Below are 19,068 nucleotides of genomic sequence, written 5' to 3' on the forward strand. Positions count from 1 at the left end.
CCACGCCTTGAAAGAAGAAATTAAGCGCTGTATCAACGAAATTCAGCGACATTTATGCAAAACGGTCATGGAAAATTTCGACAAAAGAGTGCGTATGCCAGCAAAGCCATGGAGGACATTTAAACGATATGCTATTCCATGCATAACCCTATACTATATACTTTATGAATCAATACGAAATTACAATTTTTAATTAAAAACCTGTGGTTTCTATGAAAATTACTTCTTGTGTGAATTTTGGGACACCTTGTATTTATAAAATCATTTATTCAGAAAGTATTTAAAATTTGTATAAAGATATGTATTTCAAAACCTCTGCAAAAACAAATAATCTCTTAAACCGAATAAAACTTAATTAGAGCAATTGAGTAAATCCACTTTTAAAAGACGAGGCACTTTCATGAAGTAATGAAACGAAATGCATCAACATTGTATTTAAGAGGAAAGTCACGTCTAGACAAAAGAATTAAAACTTCCGTCATCAAACATACATAATACACTTCTATTGTTGGCGGTGTAAGATAATAAAAATTATATTTCCAATTCAGTGCAATGGAAAAAATCAAATAAAAAGAGTGGTGTTGTATACGAACATATGGATTTTGATATTGGAAATAACAAAATATATTCCTAAATCATATTTCTGATTTAGAGCAAAGAAAAAAATCAAAGAACAGAGTGTTTGTATAAGAATTACAAGGGCAATTACCACATGCACAGTATCATATGATCCACTGAAAAATTACCATCGTTGAGAGCGTTAAAATTTGCATTATTGAGGACTTCCTTGTTCCTTACATTTCCATTCCAGGGCAGGCACGTTGCCAGTGGTCTATAATATATATATACACACATGGAATATACACACATCGTAATCGACTGATGTCTTCCTAATTATTGAATAAAATATATACACACATGGAATATAACTTCGTCATCGATTGATGCCTACATAATTAGTGAGTAAAGTTTATAAAGAAAAGGAGAAAACATATTGTGCGAATAATTTCAATTGCGTAACTAATAAAAAAACTCGAAATCTCACCATCATGATAAAGTAAAAGGCTACTTACACTTACCTAAGATACTTTCCTTCTTTTGTTACGTTTTGCTTCTTCAGGCATCACCTCAGGCACTGTCCTTACTACAGACGTTTTCAGAGATTCTTTCCCTTCATCCTTCTTATGGTCAGAGCTACATTCTGCTATTTCGAATATTTTATCTAATTCCAAAGAGGTCATTTCAGAAGTGCTGACTTCGTCGCTTGTTTGATGAAAGCAAGACGCAGCCATAGCTTCGATGTCATCGTTGGTCAGTGTGGAGATAATATATTCGAAATCATCTTGGCTTAAAAACACCGGAATATCACACAATTTCTGGAGATCCGAGGTGGTTTTATCAGCGGAAATATCATCCTTTTCGTCATCCAACGGTATTGCTTCAACTTCTTTAGAAGAAGAAGAAGAAGAAGAAGAAGAAGAGGTAGAAGAGGAGGAAGGCCGTTTAATGGATGACTTGGTATTACACTTCAGAAATTCCTGAAAATACTTGTGGGATTCATTCTCTTTTTTTTCTGACCGCATAAATACAACAGACTTTTGTCCGTTCAATTCATATCAGTAATCAGATTAACCATATGCCAAAATATCAGTAGTTTTTATTGCAATGCCTTTGGTGCTTTCTACGAATGACGTGCAACACTTAATATGTGTTTCGGTTGTTTACGAAAGAATGGCTTAGCAGGTTTGTATTTTCTTCATAAACGGTTGGTATATTAGTTTCTTTCGTAACCTTGTTTCCTAATAATCGATTTTGAATGTATCACTCGGAAAAAGATGAACAGGAAATCTGAATGTCATATGATACGAATACAATCGTGTGACAAGGCGGCAGAAGAATATAATTGATCGGTGACAATTGTGGTGCACTCAAACCAACCGATCAACTTTTCTACTGTTGGGTAGCGTAAGTCTTGAGGAGGAAAATTGCAGAAGTCTTTAGCATACCGTAAAAATCTAGAGACCAAATATTTCATTTGCTCATCTTTCCAATAAGTCAAAGCAGTCCAAACTATTGTTACAGTTTTGGTGGTGTATAATTTTTGTTATCTGCGCTGCTACAATTTCCAAAACTCGAAGACATACTACGTTCGGTTCAGACATAGTTTTATATGTTCCATGGAACATTCAATTTGCCGTAATTTAAGATATGTTTTATAGTCGACGAAGATTCGCCCTGCCCTTTAGAAGAACGCAGTAAAGTCAATGTACAGCATGAGAGAAGAGCTTACTTCTTAGTAACTAGCCGCATGACTTTTCCATATCAACAAAATGTTCAAAACAACACAAATCCTTGTTATATATTTAATATCTTTCATCTATTTGTCTCAAAGTAAAATCTGATTCTGACACACACAAACATATATATATAGAGAGGGAGAAATAATCGAGGAAAAAAATAAATGTATTTTTGATTTTAATTTTGAAACTTGTGTTATTTTATTCTGTGTGCATCTTTTCAACCCTAGAAGGATAATATTAAGAAAGAGGTAAGTAATGTTTCATTTTACCAAGGAATAGAAAAAAACTTTCAGCCGGAATTTTAAAATATCAGGAGATCGTGTTCTTTGCCGAAGGAAATAGATAACATTATAGGAATTTTAAATCCATTCATATCAATAACTTAAATCTTTCGATATACATCATTGCTTCTAATTATGTCATGTGAATTTCCATTAACAAGCTTTTCGTTTGCTCGCATTTAAAGCCGAACGTAAACTAAATGTACCCACTATAATTAATTTTTTCAGTTGCATCAATATTTGCAATTTTTAAGGCGACCTTGTTCTTGAATCATTTTCGTAATTTTATTGATTTCCGAACGACAAATGAAATTTCATATTTTGTGAAAAGAAAAAATGAAATTTCCGAATTGCGAAAATTTAAAGTTTGGATTTTCAATACGATTTTCATTATTAAGAATATTCACTCGTTTACAATGAATAAGTATTTACCTATGTACTGACAGACTATTCTTGAATAATCAGAAGGTTCGAAGTGAATAACGCTGCCAGTTCGTTTTAGTGAACATCCTCTGAACCACGCCAAGGTACCAACCATTTCTGAGGTGTTTACTCTTTGGTGTGTGTGTGTGTGTGTGTGCGTGTGTGCGTGTGTGTGTGTGTGTGTGTGTGTGTGTGTGTGTGTGTGTGTGTGTGTGTGTGTGTGTGTGTGTGTGTGTGTGTGTGTGTGTGTTGTCTTATACTCCGTTGTTCTTGTTATCATGAATGGTCTTGAGAAAGAACTGATATCCCCATTTTGCATTTATTTTGAATCTGGTAAGTTTACCAGTTATATTCAGTACATTCTTGACTTTGGCTCATTGATATGATCGAGTTGTTGATATATGGGTTGAGGGTAATCTAACAAAAAGAGTGGATAGCATTCTGGTCAAGTACTGTCTAAGGAATTTACGACATTCTTCGATAGCAATTTATTGGAATTTAATTTGAAAAGAACGCTGAGTTCCAATTATCTGCTCTTATATGTATTGAGAAATCATCTACGACGTTTATTGAATTCGATGAAATAAGAGACCTTTGTAAAGAATATTTCGCTTTAATTAGCATTTATTTACATAACTGTATATGAATAAACAGAGAGTACAATATATTTATAAATGTCATTGTTAATGATACGCTTATTAAAATATGGATAGATGGTTTTCCCGCCCAATACGCCTTTAAACGAATACTTGTCTTACTTTCATTTAACTGTGCATTCTACAACACTCCGATCCTACATCAGGATTTTAATGCACCTTCCTTCGTTCATTTCGCTCAAAATCAGATGAATCAATTTGAATTGCGTGCTTATACAAAGGTTGAGATAAACTTGGAAACGACCAACAGAACATCGTTAAAGTTATGAAAATACATATTTACGCTATCATATCAAGTAAACGCAACTACTTTCAAGTCGTTTATTAAAGAAGAGAGAGAGAGAGAGAGAGAGAGAGAGAGAGAGAGAGAGAGAGAGAGAGAGAGAGAGAGAGAGAGAGAGAGAGAGAGAGAGAGAGAGCAAGAGAGAGAGAGAGAATAGTTCTGTGTGGAGTGTAACCCAATTAGATTCCAAACTATGCCAATTCACACCATCGTTTCTTGTAATATTAAATTTAATAACTGAATAGAGAATTAATGTTGTAGTTGGGTAAGAGTCATGGTAGAGGGAGGGTGGTGTCTAGTAAACCAGACAAATTTATTTTTATGCCAACTAAGGTCTCCAATAAACAAAACCGTGGTCTGAAATTGAACGATGGAAGTCATCCATGTAACCATAATGCTTTCTTTTAGCGAAAATTCAAATTAAAAGTCGTCATTACAACAGAATCTTGTTTTTTTTTTTCTTACTTGGAGAATTGTTAACAAGTTACGAAATATTGTAAATGAAGAGTCTTAAAGATGTTTTTGGAGATTTCTAAATCGAATTATTGGATGTAATTGAATTATTCTCAGGGAGATAGTTTAATTTGATAATTACGTCATCAATCCTTCGAAATAAAGGAACGTGTTTTACACCAAAGAGTGATTCTCATGATTTGTGGTGAAATCGTAGGTATGACATAGTTGTGCAAAATAAACAATTCTTCGATCACGGAAACAGATAAATTCTTAACAGATTTAGTCTGTACTGAATGAATATTGAATGTGATATATGCAGTTTTATTCGCATCCTAGGCAAACTGGTAAACATCGTTATATTGGGCTATATGCTAATAAGCATATTGTAGACAGTTTTTATAAACATTAGAGGGGTTTGATTCTTTAATTTATTAACTAAAATGCCTTTGATCTTTGTATCTAATAATTCTCCTATTTTTTTTCCTGTTTAAAGAGATTTATTTTATTATCGTGAAAATATTTAAATCAATTTTGAGATCCAATTAAAATCCAGCAGGAGCTTTACTGTTTTAAATAACTTCTGAAAGAATATGAAGGCAAACTCGCTTTTCAGAGTTTTCTTTTTTCTGAATGCTATGCTAACATGCTATTCCTTTTGTATTTCTACCCAATAGGTTTGCTAATCAGGATGCTCCTTGTGAAACACTCTATCCAAAAACAAAAGTAGTAATAGTACCCTAAAAGAAATCTAATATCGAAAACATTAATAAAAATACGTAATTCGAAATTAAAACATAATAAAAAAGAGAGAATGTGTTAAAATACGGAATATTCATATCTCTGCATTTTCTGAATAGCCTCCACAGACCTGAATCTCTTAAACTTGGATTTCTGAAGTTTATAGGAAACGTTTCACTCCATTGTTTGAAACGTGTATATTTCCTGATAAAAAGTACGTTTTCATCACTTCATTTAGTTTATAACAGTTACCTCAAGAGCAACATAGCTGTTAGAATTGTTATTTTCGCTTGATGATCGAACTCTCCAATTTTATATGTTGTGTATTTTTGTGACGCCATTGTGCATTGTTACTTGGTCATAACATTTCGGATATGAAGAGTTTTGATGACGTGTTGGATTATGTTTATAATTTGGAATAGTTCTGATGCAATACGTTTTACTACATAAAGGTGTTGATATGGCTGATAGCTTAATAAGCTCATAGGGCTGATATTTATCAATGTTGTCATGTGAGTTGATACAAGACATGAGTGCTTTTTCTATATTGTTATTATTATTATAATGTGTATAATCATAAATACTGATATGACAAAAACAATTACGTCTATTTATATTTAAAGATCTCCACCACCTTAAGAATGACAACAGCAAAAGTGCCTGTAAATTTAAAAAACTTCTACAAAGATGCCTTTCGACGATGGAAGAAGCTAAACCTCCAGCACACAGTGAAGATAGCATCCCTACCTGAAATCTTCATTTAACCCATCTTTCACAATACGAAGGTAAGAAGCTCGATCGCTCAGAAAGAATTTTTCTTTCCTCCATGGAGCTGGTGAAACGTGAGGATCTTGGGTGACATTCTTTCTCCAAGCCTCACCTGGCGATTTCCAAATTCGCTCGAAAACCTGGAATATGGGAATGAGTCTGAGCAGATAGACACCGTAAAGGCCGTTTTTCAAGCCGCTATGCCTGATAGCATCAAGAATTAGGGCTTAGCCCTCCAAACTCAGAAGTTTTCGCGCCTATCTTTCTGATAAAAACCAATAACTCATGGGAGAAACTTACAGCCATCAACATCAACAAGATCTACAGCACTCTAACACAACAGTCGAACCAAAGCACTTTGTTAGAAAATCCTGCATCATCTGATCAAACACTATTTCGATGGGATCTACCATATCGCACAAGAGCCATCTAACCTTACGCAGATATTCAGTGGAGAATGTGGCACAATATATTACCCACTCCTACTATATTACGAAAATTGAACTCAAACGCTACCAATTAGGAACGGTCCGGCATATCTACTCTGAATGCCCATACAACACTGAATTAATCAGTTTGACTCGGGAAACGGCAGCTCTTACCAGTGGTATTCTTCACACAGAACAGGAATATTTCAATCTTCTCCATGTGGAGTCAAATAACCATTCATTCTGCAATTACCTTTTCAACACCGCGAAAGCGGTAATATACAACTTCTACCTCAGACATACAAGACCAGACAGCACAGCAACTTCACAGAGAGAGGCAACTGACCAACTCACTGCAGCCTTCCAACAAAAGGTCAGAAGTCGGATCCTACACGAATATCACTACCATAGCAAAACAACACCTTAGATCTTTTCCACCAAGAATGGAATCCACGGAATCAACTCCTGGCTGAGCAGGGCGACTGCATTATAATCCACTTTCCAGCATAGAAGTGACACCTTCCCCCCCAAAGAAAGGGGGAAGAAAGAAAAAAGAAGGATTGTTGTGCTTAACATTGCAAAAATTAATCAGCTGTCACTCTCATGTGCGAAAATTAATCAGCTGGCACTCTCATCTAAATAGATAATTTTGTGCAATAGTAACTTTTATGTTCTTCCACATTTAGGTTCTTATACAGTATCATGTTAAAATAACTCTTAATGGCATTAATTTAATTTAAAAAAAATGTAATTAGCCTTATAAGTGACTTCGATGTAACATACCTCAACAAGAGCATGAGCATGTAACCTCTCTGTCGGACTGCAGAGAACCAAAAACCTGTTAATCCAGTTAACCGATTGTTATGTTTACAATAAAAAAAAATCTATCTATATATTATTAGTTAGGGTTTTTAATCATTTTTACCAATATATATATATATATACAGGGTGTTCGGGATAAATTTGACAGTTTCGTAAGGAAAAAGAAAATCTTCTTTGTATCTATTAAATTTAATGAATTGACAAAAAAACATTACAGGCAGAGTTAATTACAATACTATCAACAAGATTTACTCAAAATAACCACCATTAGCATCGATCACAGCTTCAATTCTGCTTCGGAACCTCGAACAAGCTGATGCTACAGTCTCCCTGGGAAGGGCCGCAAAAACTGTTTTAATTTTATCCATTAACTGGGCTTTTGTATTACTGGAAGTGCGATTGGTGTCTTTTTCAACTGCGCCCCACACAAAATAATCCATGGGGTTAAGGTCTGGGGAGTTTGGAGGCCAAACATTTGGACTGGTGAAGTCGTAGAAATTTTCAGACAACCATTTTTGACTTTTCCCAAAGGTGTGGCAAGGGGCCGAATCCTGCTGCCATACATACGGCCTACCATTGGCTACCCTTGTTATCCAGGGCTTGACTACAGTTAGCAACTCCACGAACAAAGCCCGAATTCCAATGCCAGGGATCTTCAACACCTGTTCCTGCAGATTTGGGAGGAATTCTGCTGTACGAACGCAATCAGATCGTCTGCTAGGGATCTTTCTTCTTGCTACATCCTCGTAGTCACCATTGCAAGTCTCTAGTTCATGCCTGATTGTTTTTACTGTATTCAGGGAGCATTGGGCAGCAGTCGTAATATCCTTATTTTGATGGCGGGCACGAATCATCATGATACAAGTTATTCTCTTCCATGATTCAGGTGGGTTCCAGCTATCCATCCTTTCTGACATCTTGTATATGAATGAAGAAGGGTCCAAACTTTTAAACGAAGAGAAGTGTGTGTTAATACATGTAACTTACGGAAAAATATAATTAATTATAAATATGTCAAATTTATCCCGAACACCCTGTATATATATATATATATATATATATATATATACATTCATTCAATATATATATATATTCATTCATATCTATCTATATATATATATATATATATATATATATATATATATATATATATATATATATATATATATATATATATATATATATATATATATATATATATATATATATATATATATATAAACAGTGCTTTTATTCTGGCTTATCGCAACAGAACGGTGTTCCTGTGCAAAACTTTGCCGCATATGTCGATGGGAAATCATCTAGTTTCCCTTTAGTTTCCGGCTGTGTGGAATAATTTTGAATTTCTAATGCATCATTCTAGGAGAGGTAATGATTCTAGTAGAGGTAAAAATTATAAATGTACTTATGATGGTTTTAGAAGAAGTATAACAACTACAGACGTTTTATTGGTAGGATTGATGTGTGACGCTCTCCAAGAATTGTTTGAATTCAGTTCGACCTGCAAGAGAGTGATATGAACCTTTACAAGGAAATCAAAAAATAAATGTACTTGAACAAGGTTTTGAAAAACGAAGACAGAATTTCGGACCCCATTATAGATGAACTGCAGTTGCTGTACGCGATCTAAACTTTTGTGGAGTTTTATCTCACTACAAAGCTCCACAAATAATCCCCCTATTGACTCAAAAACATTTTATACGAAATTGAAAGTGTAAATTGGAAAAAGGTTGCTTTGTAGCGAAGATGTTGAGCTAGAACTTTAGGCTCGCGTACTTGACCAAAAGCATTGGCTTGAAGACACTGATGATCAGCTAAAAATAAATAAATAAATTCCCTCTGATGATACAGCGTTCTACCCTTATACGGGAGTTAATGGTACCATCTAGTCCCTCCCAAATTTTATCTGGGCTGACGAATCAGACCTATTGCTGGGTCAGTATTCCTGACTGTAATCTGTGTGTGTCCTCGGACCAGTTTGCCTGCTTGCGGGATGAAAAACACTAGATAAATTGGCGAAAAAAACCTTGCTGTCCACGCCCAAGACCGGCTAACTTGGCTATAACTGAGGAAGATCCTTGAGCTCCTCATATCGTTAACGGGAATTGAACTTAGGACACTCCTTCCCCAGGCATATTATTGCGAAGCGCAAAGTCACTAGTCTAACCGCGAGGACAATGCTCAGCTAACATTAGGTGAGGCGGAAATAAAACAGTTTTCAATCAGACTGCAACTAAATGAAAGAGAAATGATTCCTGGTTTCTGTGAATACATTCTCGATAAGACATACGTAGAAAAACTGGTGCGATTGCGTTTGGTACATGCTCTGAATACCTTTCCTGTTTAATCAAGTGAATGTGAAAGGGACGTTTCGCAGATGAATTTAATTTCACCCTAAAAAGAGCTTCTTTAAAGACTAAAACAGTTTCGGCACTTTTATTCATCAAACACGTCGGACCACCTTTATGTCTTTTCGATCCATCAAAGTATGTTGATCTGTGGTTAATTAGAGGACAACATTTGGCCTTAGATATTAAGAGCAAAGAAAGGAATCGAGACGATTTTTTCGACAAGAATTGGACAGAAATTTAGCAAACACTTTGAACTTCTCTTAAATTATATAATGTTTTCACAAATTTACTTTTACTTTTCGTGTTTATTTGTTTATTTTAATTTGTTTGTTTAAATTTACATTTGATCATGTCTGAAATAAAAAATACTGAAAAAAAATTATATTTTTCATTTATGCATCTCTGTGACAGCAACAGCTACTTTATATTTCAATAAAATTAAGATTTGAATAACATTATCTTTAATAAAAAGCTTAACAAGATGTGAGTTCCGGCACCTTTTTTTCTAGAAAAAAAAAGCACTACATACACACACACACACACACACACATATATATATATATATATATATATATATATATATATATATATATATATATATATATATATATATATATATATATATATATATATATATATATACTGAATACCAAACTATCGTTGGACACGTTCAGGAGGGTATGATTTAATGTGCGCCAAAGTTAGATAGCTGAAAAGTGACAATCAGATAGGTTGTACCCAAAGTTATTAAGATGGAATGAGAAACAACTTGAGCTGCATGAAGTCATTGATTTTCTTTCATTCAAATGACAATTCTCGCTGTAATAGCTCCAGTTGGGGTTATTTTACTGTAATCCCGTGCTGTTATATAGGAAAACATCACGCCCAGGATAAGTTTGAGATTTATGCAAGTGTTATTATGCCACAATTAGAGGAAGATATTTTATATCTTCCTTTAATATTTGTGGGTAAAGTAAACTAGCTCTAATAAGTAGGGTTGGTGTTAATAGGTCTTATTAGTAGAATATCATCGCAAATGAAAGAAATTTGTGTGCTTATCATATTTAAAGGAGATGGAAACACTTTTTTTTTCCAGATTAATTCGGGCAGGACGCAAACTCAATTGGCTTAATGGTTACTTGGATACTATTTTCCTGTAGTGCTTGCGTTGACTGAAATTCTAGACTGCTTCTCTTGCTGAAAATGCACAGCAAAAAAACGATTAAAGTCTTAAAAAAATAAAGTTTTTGGGAGAAATTAATAAAAAAAAGTTTTGTTTTAAAGAATAAACCTGGAATGTGTGCAGATGTTTCGGAAGGAGACTTAACCCAACTCGAATGCTTTATTGTAATTCAAATTTCATCCCTTCTTAAAAATTCTTAGTTGAGTTTAATTATTAACTTATAATCACGGATATAACTGAGAAGTGTAAATAAAAGGTTTCTGAGCATTCACTATTCTACTGTATATGTTACGATTGGGTGAAATTACATGCACTAACTGAAGAATTGTTTACGCGGCTGCGGAAACTGTAATGACAAACTTGCAGAGTATAAGCTGAAGAATGACGTAAGAAATTGGAGACTTTTCAAACTTTACATCCACGTAGCTCGCTGCATCAGTGGTCAGCAGATTTATCGGCAGGATTATTTTAATGTCCGCGAGATTAAGCTAGTGGCTTTCTGCTTCGCAACCATATGCCTGGGGAAGGGGTGTCCTCGGTTCGATTCCCGTCCACGACCTGAGGAGCTTAAGGATCTTCCTCAGCAATAGCCAAGTTAGCCGGTCTTGGGGGTAGGGTTTTTTCCGCCAGTTTATCTGGGGTTTTTCATCCCGCAAGCAGCAAACCGGCCCCTTGAACACACAGGTTACAGTCATAAATACTTACGGCAAGGAAGGCAACAGGAAACCACCTTGCTCATAATCATCTCCCTAGTATGGTAGCATATAGCTACCCCCCCCCCCCGGCCGTATGGCAGAAGGGAATAGATAGATAGATATTTTAATTAAGAAAAGTGAATTAATTTAAAATAGTTACGACTTACGAAAAAGAGGAAATACAAGTAAATGAATGGATTATCAGATGTGATTAGCTTGCTTATATGTTGCATGTATCTAGTGTTGCGTATTTATTCAAGAAATATATTTTCATTTTGTTTCAGAACATTCACTGCTTTTCTTTAATATTCTTCTCTCAAGACATTCTCATAAAGTAAATTTTAAAAAAATCGGCAATTTTTAAACTTTCATGTAAGGATGAGGGATCACTTCATTACATGTAACTGCGGTGTGTGTGTTTTCTTATACTCCATTGTTCGTGTTGAGATGGATGGACTGCAGAAAGAACTGACATCGCGATTTTGCATTTATTTCAATCTGGTAAATTGATAGGTTACCAACAGTGCAAGCTTGATTTTGGCTAATTGATATGATCGATTAATTGATATATAGATCGGCGGTAATCCAACAAAAAGAGTACATAGGATTCTGGTCAAGTTCCGTCTAGGGAATTTACGACATTCTTAGATAGCAATTTATTGGAATCTAATTTCAGCAGAATGCTGAGTCCTACTTATCTACATTCAAATTTCATGAGAGATCGTCTATAAGAGTTAATGATTTCAGTGAATTAAGGATTTATTTTCACAATATTTCGCTTTAATGCGAATTTACGTACAGAAATGTATAGGAAATAACAGAATAATAATTTTTAGATTTCATTGTTAACTGTATGTTTATTGACAGTGCTTTTCTGCCCCAATAAGCCTTAAAACGAATTTTCCTTTTAATTATATGTACCCATCTTAAATAATTTTGTACTACATGCACAGTTTCATTTAACTTCACATTCCACGCAACTCATACCCTATTTTTAGACTTTTACTGCACCTTCCTGTGTGTATTTCGTTCAAAATCAGATGAAACAGATGTTAGATTGTTTGTGTGCTTTGGTAAATTTTGAGTTAGTTGTGGAATCTGCTAACAGAACATCCTTAGACTTACAAGTATGAAAATATTTATACTATCAATTCATTGCCACCGATGATAACATGAAGTAAACCCATCTTCTTTCCAATCAGTTATTAAAGATCGGAGAAGGAGAGAGAGAGAGAGTGGGAGGGGGGAAAGAGGGAGAGAATTTTATGGGTACACATGCTGTTTCTATTTTAAGCACAGAAGTGAAAAAGCATTGGACGGTGTCACAGCTAAATTTGGAGGCTTTTTACCAAAACGTATTTTCTTCTTCGTTATCCTAACCTGTCGGGAGGGGTTCACCGGTAATTCATCGCGAGGAAAATTCATTGTAGAAAACATTCGCTGAAAGCATGTACATCATTCTTTGTATTATGCACGATTATAAAATTACATACGCATTTTATTTTTTAACTTGCTTAACTAAATAATTTTAAAATTATAAATACGCATGCAGCATAATATATATATATATGTAAATATTATATGCATAATAATGTGTGCGATATCAGGCCACCCTCTTATGTTCTGTAATGAATATTTTATTTGGTGAGTGAATGAGTAGATTCCATAGGGAAGTTTTATATTCCTGAATTATGCTTTAGAGGAATGTTTAATATTTAGTTTAGGAAATATTTAGAATGTTTAGTTAAAATAATTCCCTTTTTTTCTTTCATACACAAAGTAATTTTATTTACCATTTAAAATTAAATTTAAGTTTACTTTACGGATGGGTATAATTGCAGTCACCGACCAAATGCGCGAACTTGAGCGAAAACAGCTCACCAAATCACTTGACTTTTGAAAAATACTTTAACATGCAGAGAAAAACAAGTTGTTGTTCCTCTGTATCGAGTTATGATAAGACACCATCTGGACTACTGTGCCCAGCTATGTGCACAAGGGTTTCTTCGTGATGCGGAGGAAGTGGAGAGGATCGATAGACGAGTGACCAAGATGATATCAGGTCCGTGGAATGAACCTTATGAGAATAGGTTGAAGATTTGTGGGTTGCAGGAATTGATCGATAGGCGAAGGAGGGGTGATATGATTGAGACATTCAAAGTACTGAAAGGTTTTATAAGATTGATCAAGAAGATATTTCTGAAAATATGACTGGTGGTGGGAGGACTAGGTGCCATGCATTGAAGCTGGGAAAGAGCGTGGTTGACACTTTATATTTTTCGGTTGTTTACGATAGAATGGCTTAACAGGTTTGTATTTTGCTTCATAACCGGTTGCTATGTTAGTTTCATTTGTAACTTTGTTTCCTATAAAGCGATTTGGAGTGTATCACTTGGAACAAGAAATCTGAATGTGATCCGATACGTATACGATCGTGTGACAAGGCGGCAGAAGAATAAATTGATCGGTCACAAATATGGTGCAATCAAATCAACAGATCACCTATTCTGCTACTGTTGAGCAGCGTAAGTCATGAGGAGTAAAATTACAGAAGTTTTAGCATTCCCTAAAAATTCAGAGATCAAATATTACATTTGCTCATCTTCCCTATAAGTCAAAGAAGTCCAAGCTATTGTTACTGTTTTGGTGGTGTATATTTTTTGTTATCTGCTCTGGTACAATTTCCAAAACTGGAAGACAAACTTCGCGTACCATGTTCGGTTCAGACATAGTTTTTATAAGTTCCATGGAACAATCAGTTTGCCTTATTTTAAGTTTTTCATAGTGGATGAAAAATTACATTCGAACTGCCCTTTAGAAGAACGCAGAAAAGTGGATGTACAGCATGAGAGAAGAACTTTCCTCTTGCCGTATGCCTTTTCCATATCAACAAAATATTCCAAGCAAGGCAAATCCTTGTTATATTTCTAAGATATTTCATCTATTTGTCGGAAAGTAAAATATCATCCTGACGCACCCACCCACCCACACACACACATATAAATATATAGAGAAATAATCGGGAAAAGAAGAAATATATTTCTTATTTTAATTTTGAAACTGGTGTTATTATGTGTGCATGTATTCAACGGTAGAAGGCTCATAATATATTTTATTGGGGCTGTCATCGCTAGAGGGATTCGTAGTGTGTAGTGTTCGTGAAAGCTCCGGATAAGATAAGTATTACTTTCAGTTATCGTTGATAAATTTATTTAATATTGCGTTGTTTTGTTTGCCTTGCGACTCTTAGTGCATCTTTTTGTATGTTATAATTTATAATTTGATAAAATACTTTGCAAGTAAGTACGGCTCCAGTACGAAGGAAAATAGCGGCCAGTAATGATGGTTAACCATCTTTATCAAAGAACGGTAGTACAAAAGAGATAATTCAGTTTACTAGATGCGAAATGTACGCTTTGCGGAGTGCGGTTAGATGATAATAACGTAGTGAATGTGTTTAGAAAATGTAGCGAGAATGAGAAATTGAAGAGGATTTCGGATCGTGAATGTGATATTTTTGTCAAACTTCAGGATGAAGAAATTAGCTATATGACAAGAAAGGGCGAGGTTGTAGCAGAGAATTGTGAGATAGTGAATGTAGAAGTGTTATTGATAGTATTAATGGTTTTACTGAGAATAAAAGAGTTGAGATCGATGCATTGAGGGAGATCGCGTTGTTAAACGGTGAGATAGAAAGTACAAAACAGCAGCTAGAGTGCATGAACAAACGTCGACTGAATGAACCAACCAATAATAAAACGTATGACAGGAAAAATAGACGTATGATTGTGAACATGAACAAAATGAAGGATAGAGTGCTGTATGGAGGCTCGTTAGAACGAGGTGTGATAGTAGAGGATTTGACAAAATCATACCAACCTTGTGCGACCATAAAGGATATAACTGAGTCTATTACAGAGCAAAATAAAAAGGGTGAAAGAAATGATTGTTGACTAGCTGAATGTGGTGAATATGCAAACTTAGGGAAACTATATTTATTAAGGGGGAGGGGGTAGATATACATTCGTTTGGGAGGCAGTTGAATGTAAGAATGAATATAATATGTCCGACCAAATACGGACAACAAATCAGAGCGGGATAGTTAACATAAGGCAGGAAGGTAGGATTGGGACGAGAATTCATGTACACTAATGCAAGGAGTATTAGGAACAAGAAGGAAGAGATTTTGGCCATGATTGCACATCCAGAACGAAGGTTATTGGTTTTAGTGAAACATGGCTGACTGTAGATTATATAGCTTGTGGGATTGAATGTGATGGGTATAGTGTGTTCAGGAATGATGGAGAAAATAAAATGAGGGGAGGAGTATTGTTGATGATAGCTGATGAGCTGCAGCCAAGGAGAATAGAAGTTGAATTGCAGGATAGAGAAAAGAGCACATTTGAGGCCATTTGATGTGAGATTGTGGCTAGCAGAACTAAATATACAATTAGGTGCTGCTATAGACCAGGTGATGGAAAAGATGGTGGTGACAGTATGCACTAGCAAATAGAAGAAATGAGTGGAAGGAGGGTGATTATTATGGGAGATTTCAACTATGGTCGCATTGATTGGAGTGAGGAGAAGACACACGGGAGGAAGGAATTGGATTTTATGCGGTTATTAAGGGATAACTATCTGCGACAGCATGTAAGGGAAAACACTAGGGGGTTAGAGAGTGCTTGACGTAGTAATTACATCTCAGGATTTGGCTGTGACAAATATGACCACATTGCCACCAATCGGTGAGAGTGATCATAGGGTCTTGACTTCGGAGGTGGCTAAAGGTGTAGAATTTTCAATTAAGACAGGGTACATGTGGAATTATCAGGCTGGAAAGTATAACAAGCTTAGGAGTTTGATTGGTTCAGTGCCATGGCATGTACAACTGCAAGGACTAGAAGTTGATAGTGCATGTGAGGTACATAAGAAGTGTTTGCATGAAGCAATGGCTGACTGTATACCTAGAATCCGAATAACAAATCAAGTAGGGGTTAAATGGGTGAATTAAGCTTGAGCTACAAAAAAAGAAACAACTATGGAGGGAATTTAAGGAGAAAGGTGACCGGCAGGTATACGAACGGTATAAAGCGCAGGAGAGAAGGGTAACGAGTGTGGTAAGAAAAGCAAAAATGGATTACGAAAGAACATTTCCATGTAGGCTAAAGAGAATCCTATCCTAAATAGTTTTTTAGATATGTAGCAAGTAAAAAGAAAAACGTACATGGCAGAATAATTTTAAAGAATGCCGATGGTAGGGAGGTAATTGAAGCAGTTGATATAGTTGAGTTACTGAATGAGCACTTTGAAAGAATATATCATCCAGGTGGTGACATTGCAGAAACGAATGTACCGGTGGATTATTCGGGAATTGTGATGAATTAAGTAAAGGGGAGTAGTCTATTGCATAACTTCAATGTCAATACATCTGTGGGATTGGGTGGTATACCAGCTCGTGTGGTACGAGAAGCAGCTAAAGAATTGTCAGTACCCCTGACCATTTTGTTTAATTTGAGTCTCGGGTCTGGGTTAGTAGCGAGGGGGTGGAAAATAACTCCACTGCATAAAAGTGGTTCCAAGTCTGCTGTTGTAAATTACCGACCGATTAGCATATCAGAAATCATTGTCAAGGTCTTAGAGAAATTAGTCAAGAAAAGACTACAGAATTGGATAAAGAAAATGGGATATTGCATGGGGGACAACATGGTTTTGTGAAGGGTAGATCATGCCTCAATAACTTGCGCACGTTTTATAACACAGTAACGCTGAACTGGATAGGTTAATGGGTTTACAGTAATACTACTGGACCTTGCCAAGGCTTTTGATAGGATACCACATGGAACCCTAATAAGCAAACTCGAGAAGATGGGGATAGATATAGGGTTAGTGAGATGGATAGGAGGGTGGTTGATGGAGAGAAACCAGAGAGTGGTTAATGCAGGAATGGAGTCTAAAAGATGGCTTGTGACTAGTGGAGTGCCGCATTGCTCTGTACTTGGACCACTGCTTTGCAATTTGTTCATCACTGATACAGGAAAGGATCTGAGAGGAAGTGTTCACTTGTTTTCTGATGATGCAAAGTTGGGTAGAGCAATTGTGAGTGCAGAGGATGTTAAAATAAATTTTGCAGAATGATTTGGAAGACTGGGCTGGGAAAAATAGATGTCAAGTTAATGTGCTAAATAATTAATTTTACTAATTTGAATAAAGGGAGAGTGTTTCTATATAAGAGACTTGTATACTGCCCTCAGCAATACCGTAGACGAATAGCACGTGACCTACATTGATGCTTAGCTATAATATTCCAATTTACTCTTTAATTTATCCAAAGAATGGAATGCAGTACCTTCCCTTATTAAAGGAAGGGAAGAAAATGATTTATTCAGAATACGTGAAAGGCAGTTTGTACGAGAATTAATGTCGTACATAAGATTAGAGGAAAAACACATAGATCATGATCATCCAATTCTCACATTCAGTTTTATTTGTGGTTGTTTTGAGAGTTTCATCTGTGGTTGCTTTGAGCGATTCAGAGAAATACTTCAAAATTTCCAATAATATCCTTGATTGTCTCTTCTTAAGTACACACTTTTGTAACATAATATTTGAGCATTCGTGATGGGTTTTGTGTATTGTTTCTTACTTTACAGTTTCAAGTTTGTGATGACTTTTTGTGCCCCAAGCAGCTCTTATTCTGATTGCAAACTTTTTTGGATATTTTTGAAACTGAGAGTCGCAATTAAAAACATAACGGTCGTTCTTGTAAATGTATTATTTGTTTGTGTTCACATTAAAAAGATATATGAGGTTTGAGATAACCAAAGAAAAATAATCATAGTTAACAAAAATTTTAAATATGAAACCAAATGCTGCCGTTACCAATTTTTCTGAATATGAATATTGCTTTAAATTTGCTTTAAGAATTATGTCTCTAATGATCTCAATTATACATTGACATCTACGCAGATAAATACAGAAAGTGTAACTATAATTACAAGGACACTTTGCTACTCTTCGTCTGGCAATGAAAAGGCGATGTTGCATTATATCACTGTGAGAAAATCAGAGATACGGAGATGATGGCCAAAATAAAATTCTCGAGGAATGTTTTTGCATGATAACCATGTTTGCATTGCATTCATCTGTCAGAGGCTTTAACAGGCATTCAAACCGATACCTTTCCAAGTTCTCTTGGTTCTTTTATCCGTAAAACGAGGATAAGTGGTTTACCCCTATACCTCAAAGTCTTCTTGTCTGTAAATTGTTTGTGCTTTAAAACCCGGTCTGCTTGATGTGAGCGAGGAAAATCACGAGATTCCAGAAGAAAACAATCCCTCTACCACCCAATATGACTAGCTAATTCACAAAAGAGACCAGATAAAGATTCCTCACAACATAGACGGAAATAAAAACCAGGCCTTTCATATTAAAGTGTTTCGTCTTAACGACTGAGTTATCTACGAAACACTTTATATACGGAAGATCTCATGTTAACAATGGTAATCAGATTAACCATATGCCAATATATCAGAGTGCCTTATTGTAATGCCTTTGGTGCTTTCTACGAATGACCTGCAACACTTTATATGTGTTTCGGTTGTTTACGAAAGAATGGCTTCGAAACTTTGTATTTTTCTTCATAAACGTTTGGTATGTCAAAGAAAAATTAACATGCTTGACAGTG

Source organism: Typopeltis vanoorti, chromosome 3 (genome assembly GCF_054136105.1).
Source record: "Typopeltis vanoorti isolate ZY-2024b chromosome 3, IOZ_Tvanoo_1.0, whole genome shotgun sequence".
Lineage (NCBI taxonomy): Eukaryota > Metazoa > Arthropoda > Arachnida > Uropygi > Thelyphonidae > Typopeltis > Typopeltis vanoorti.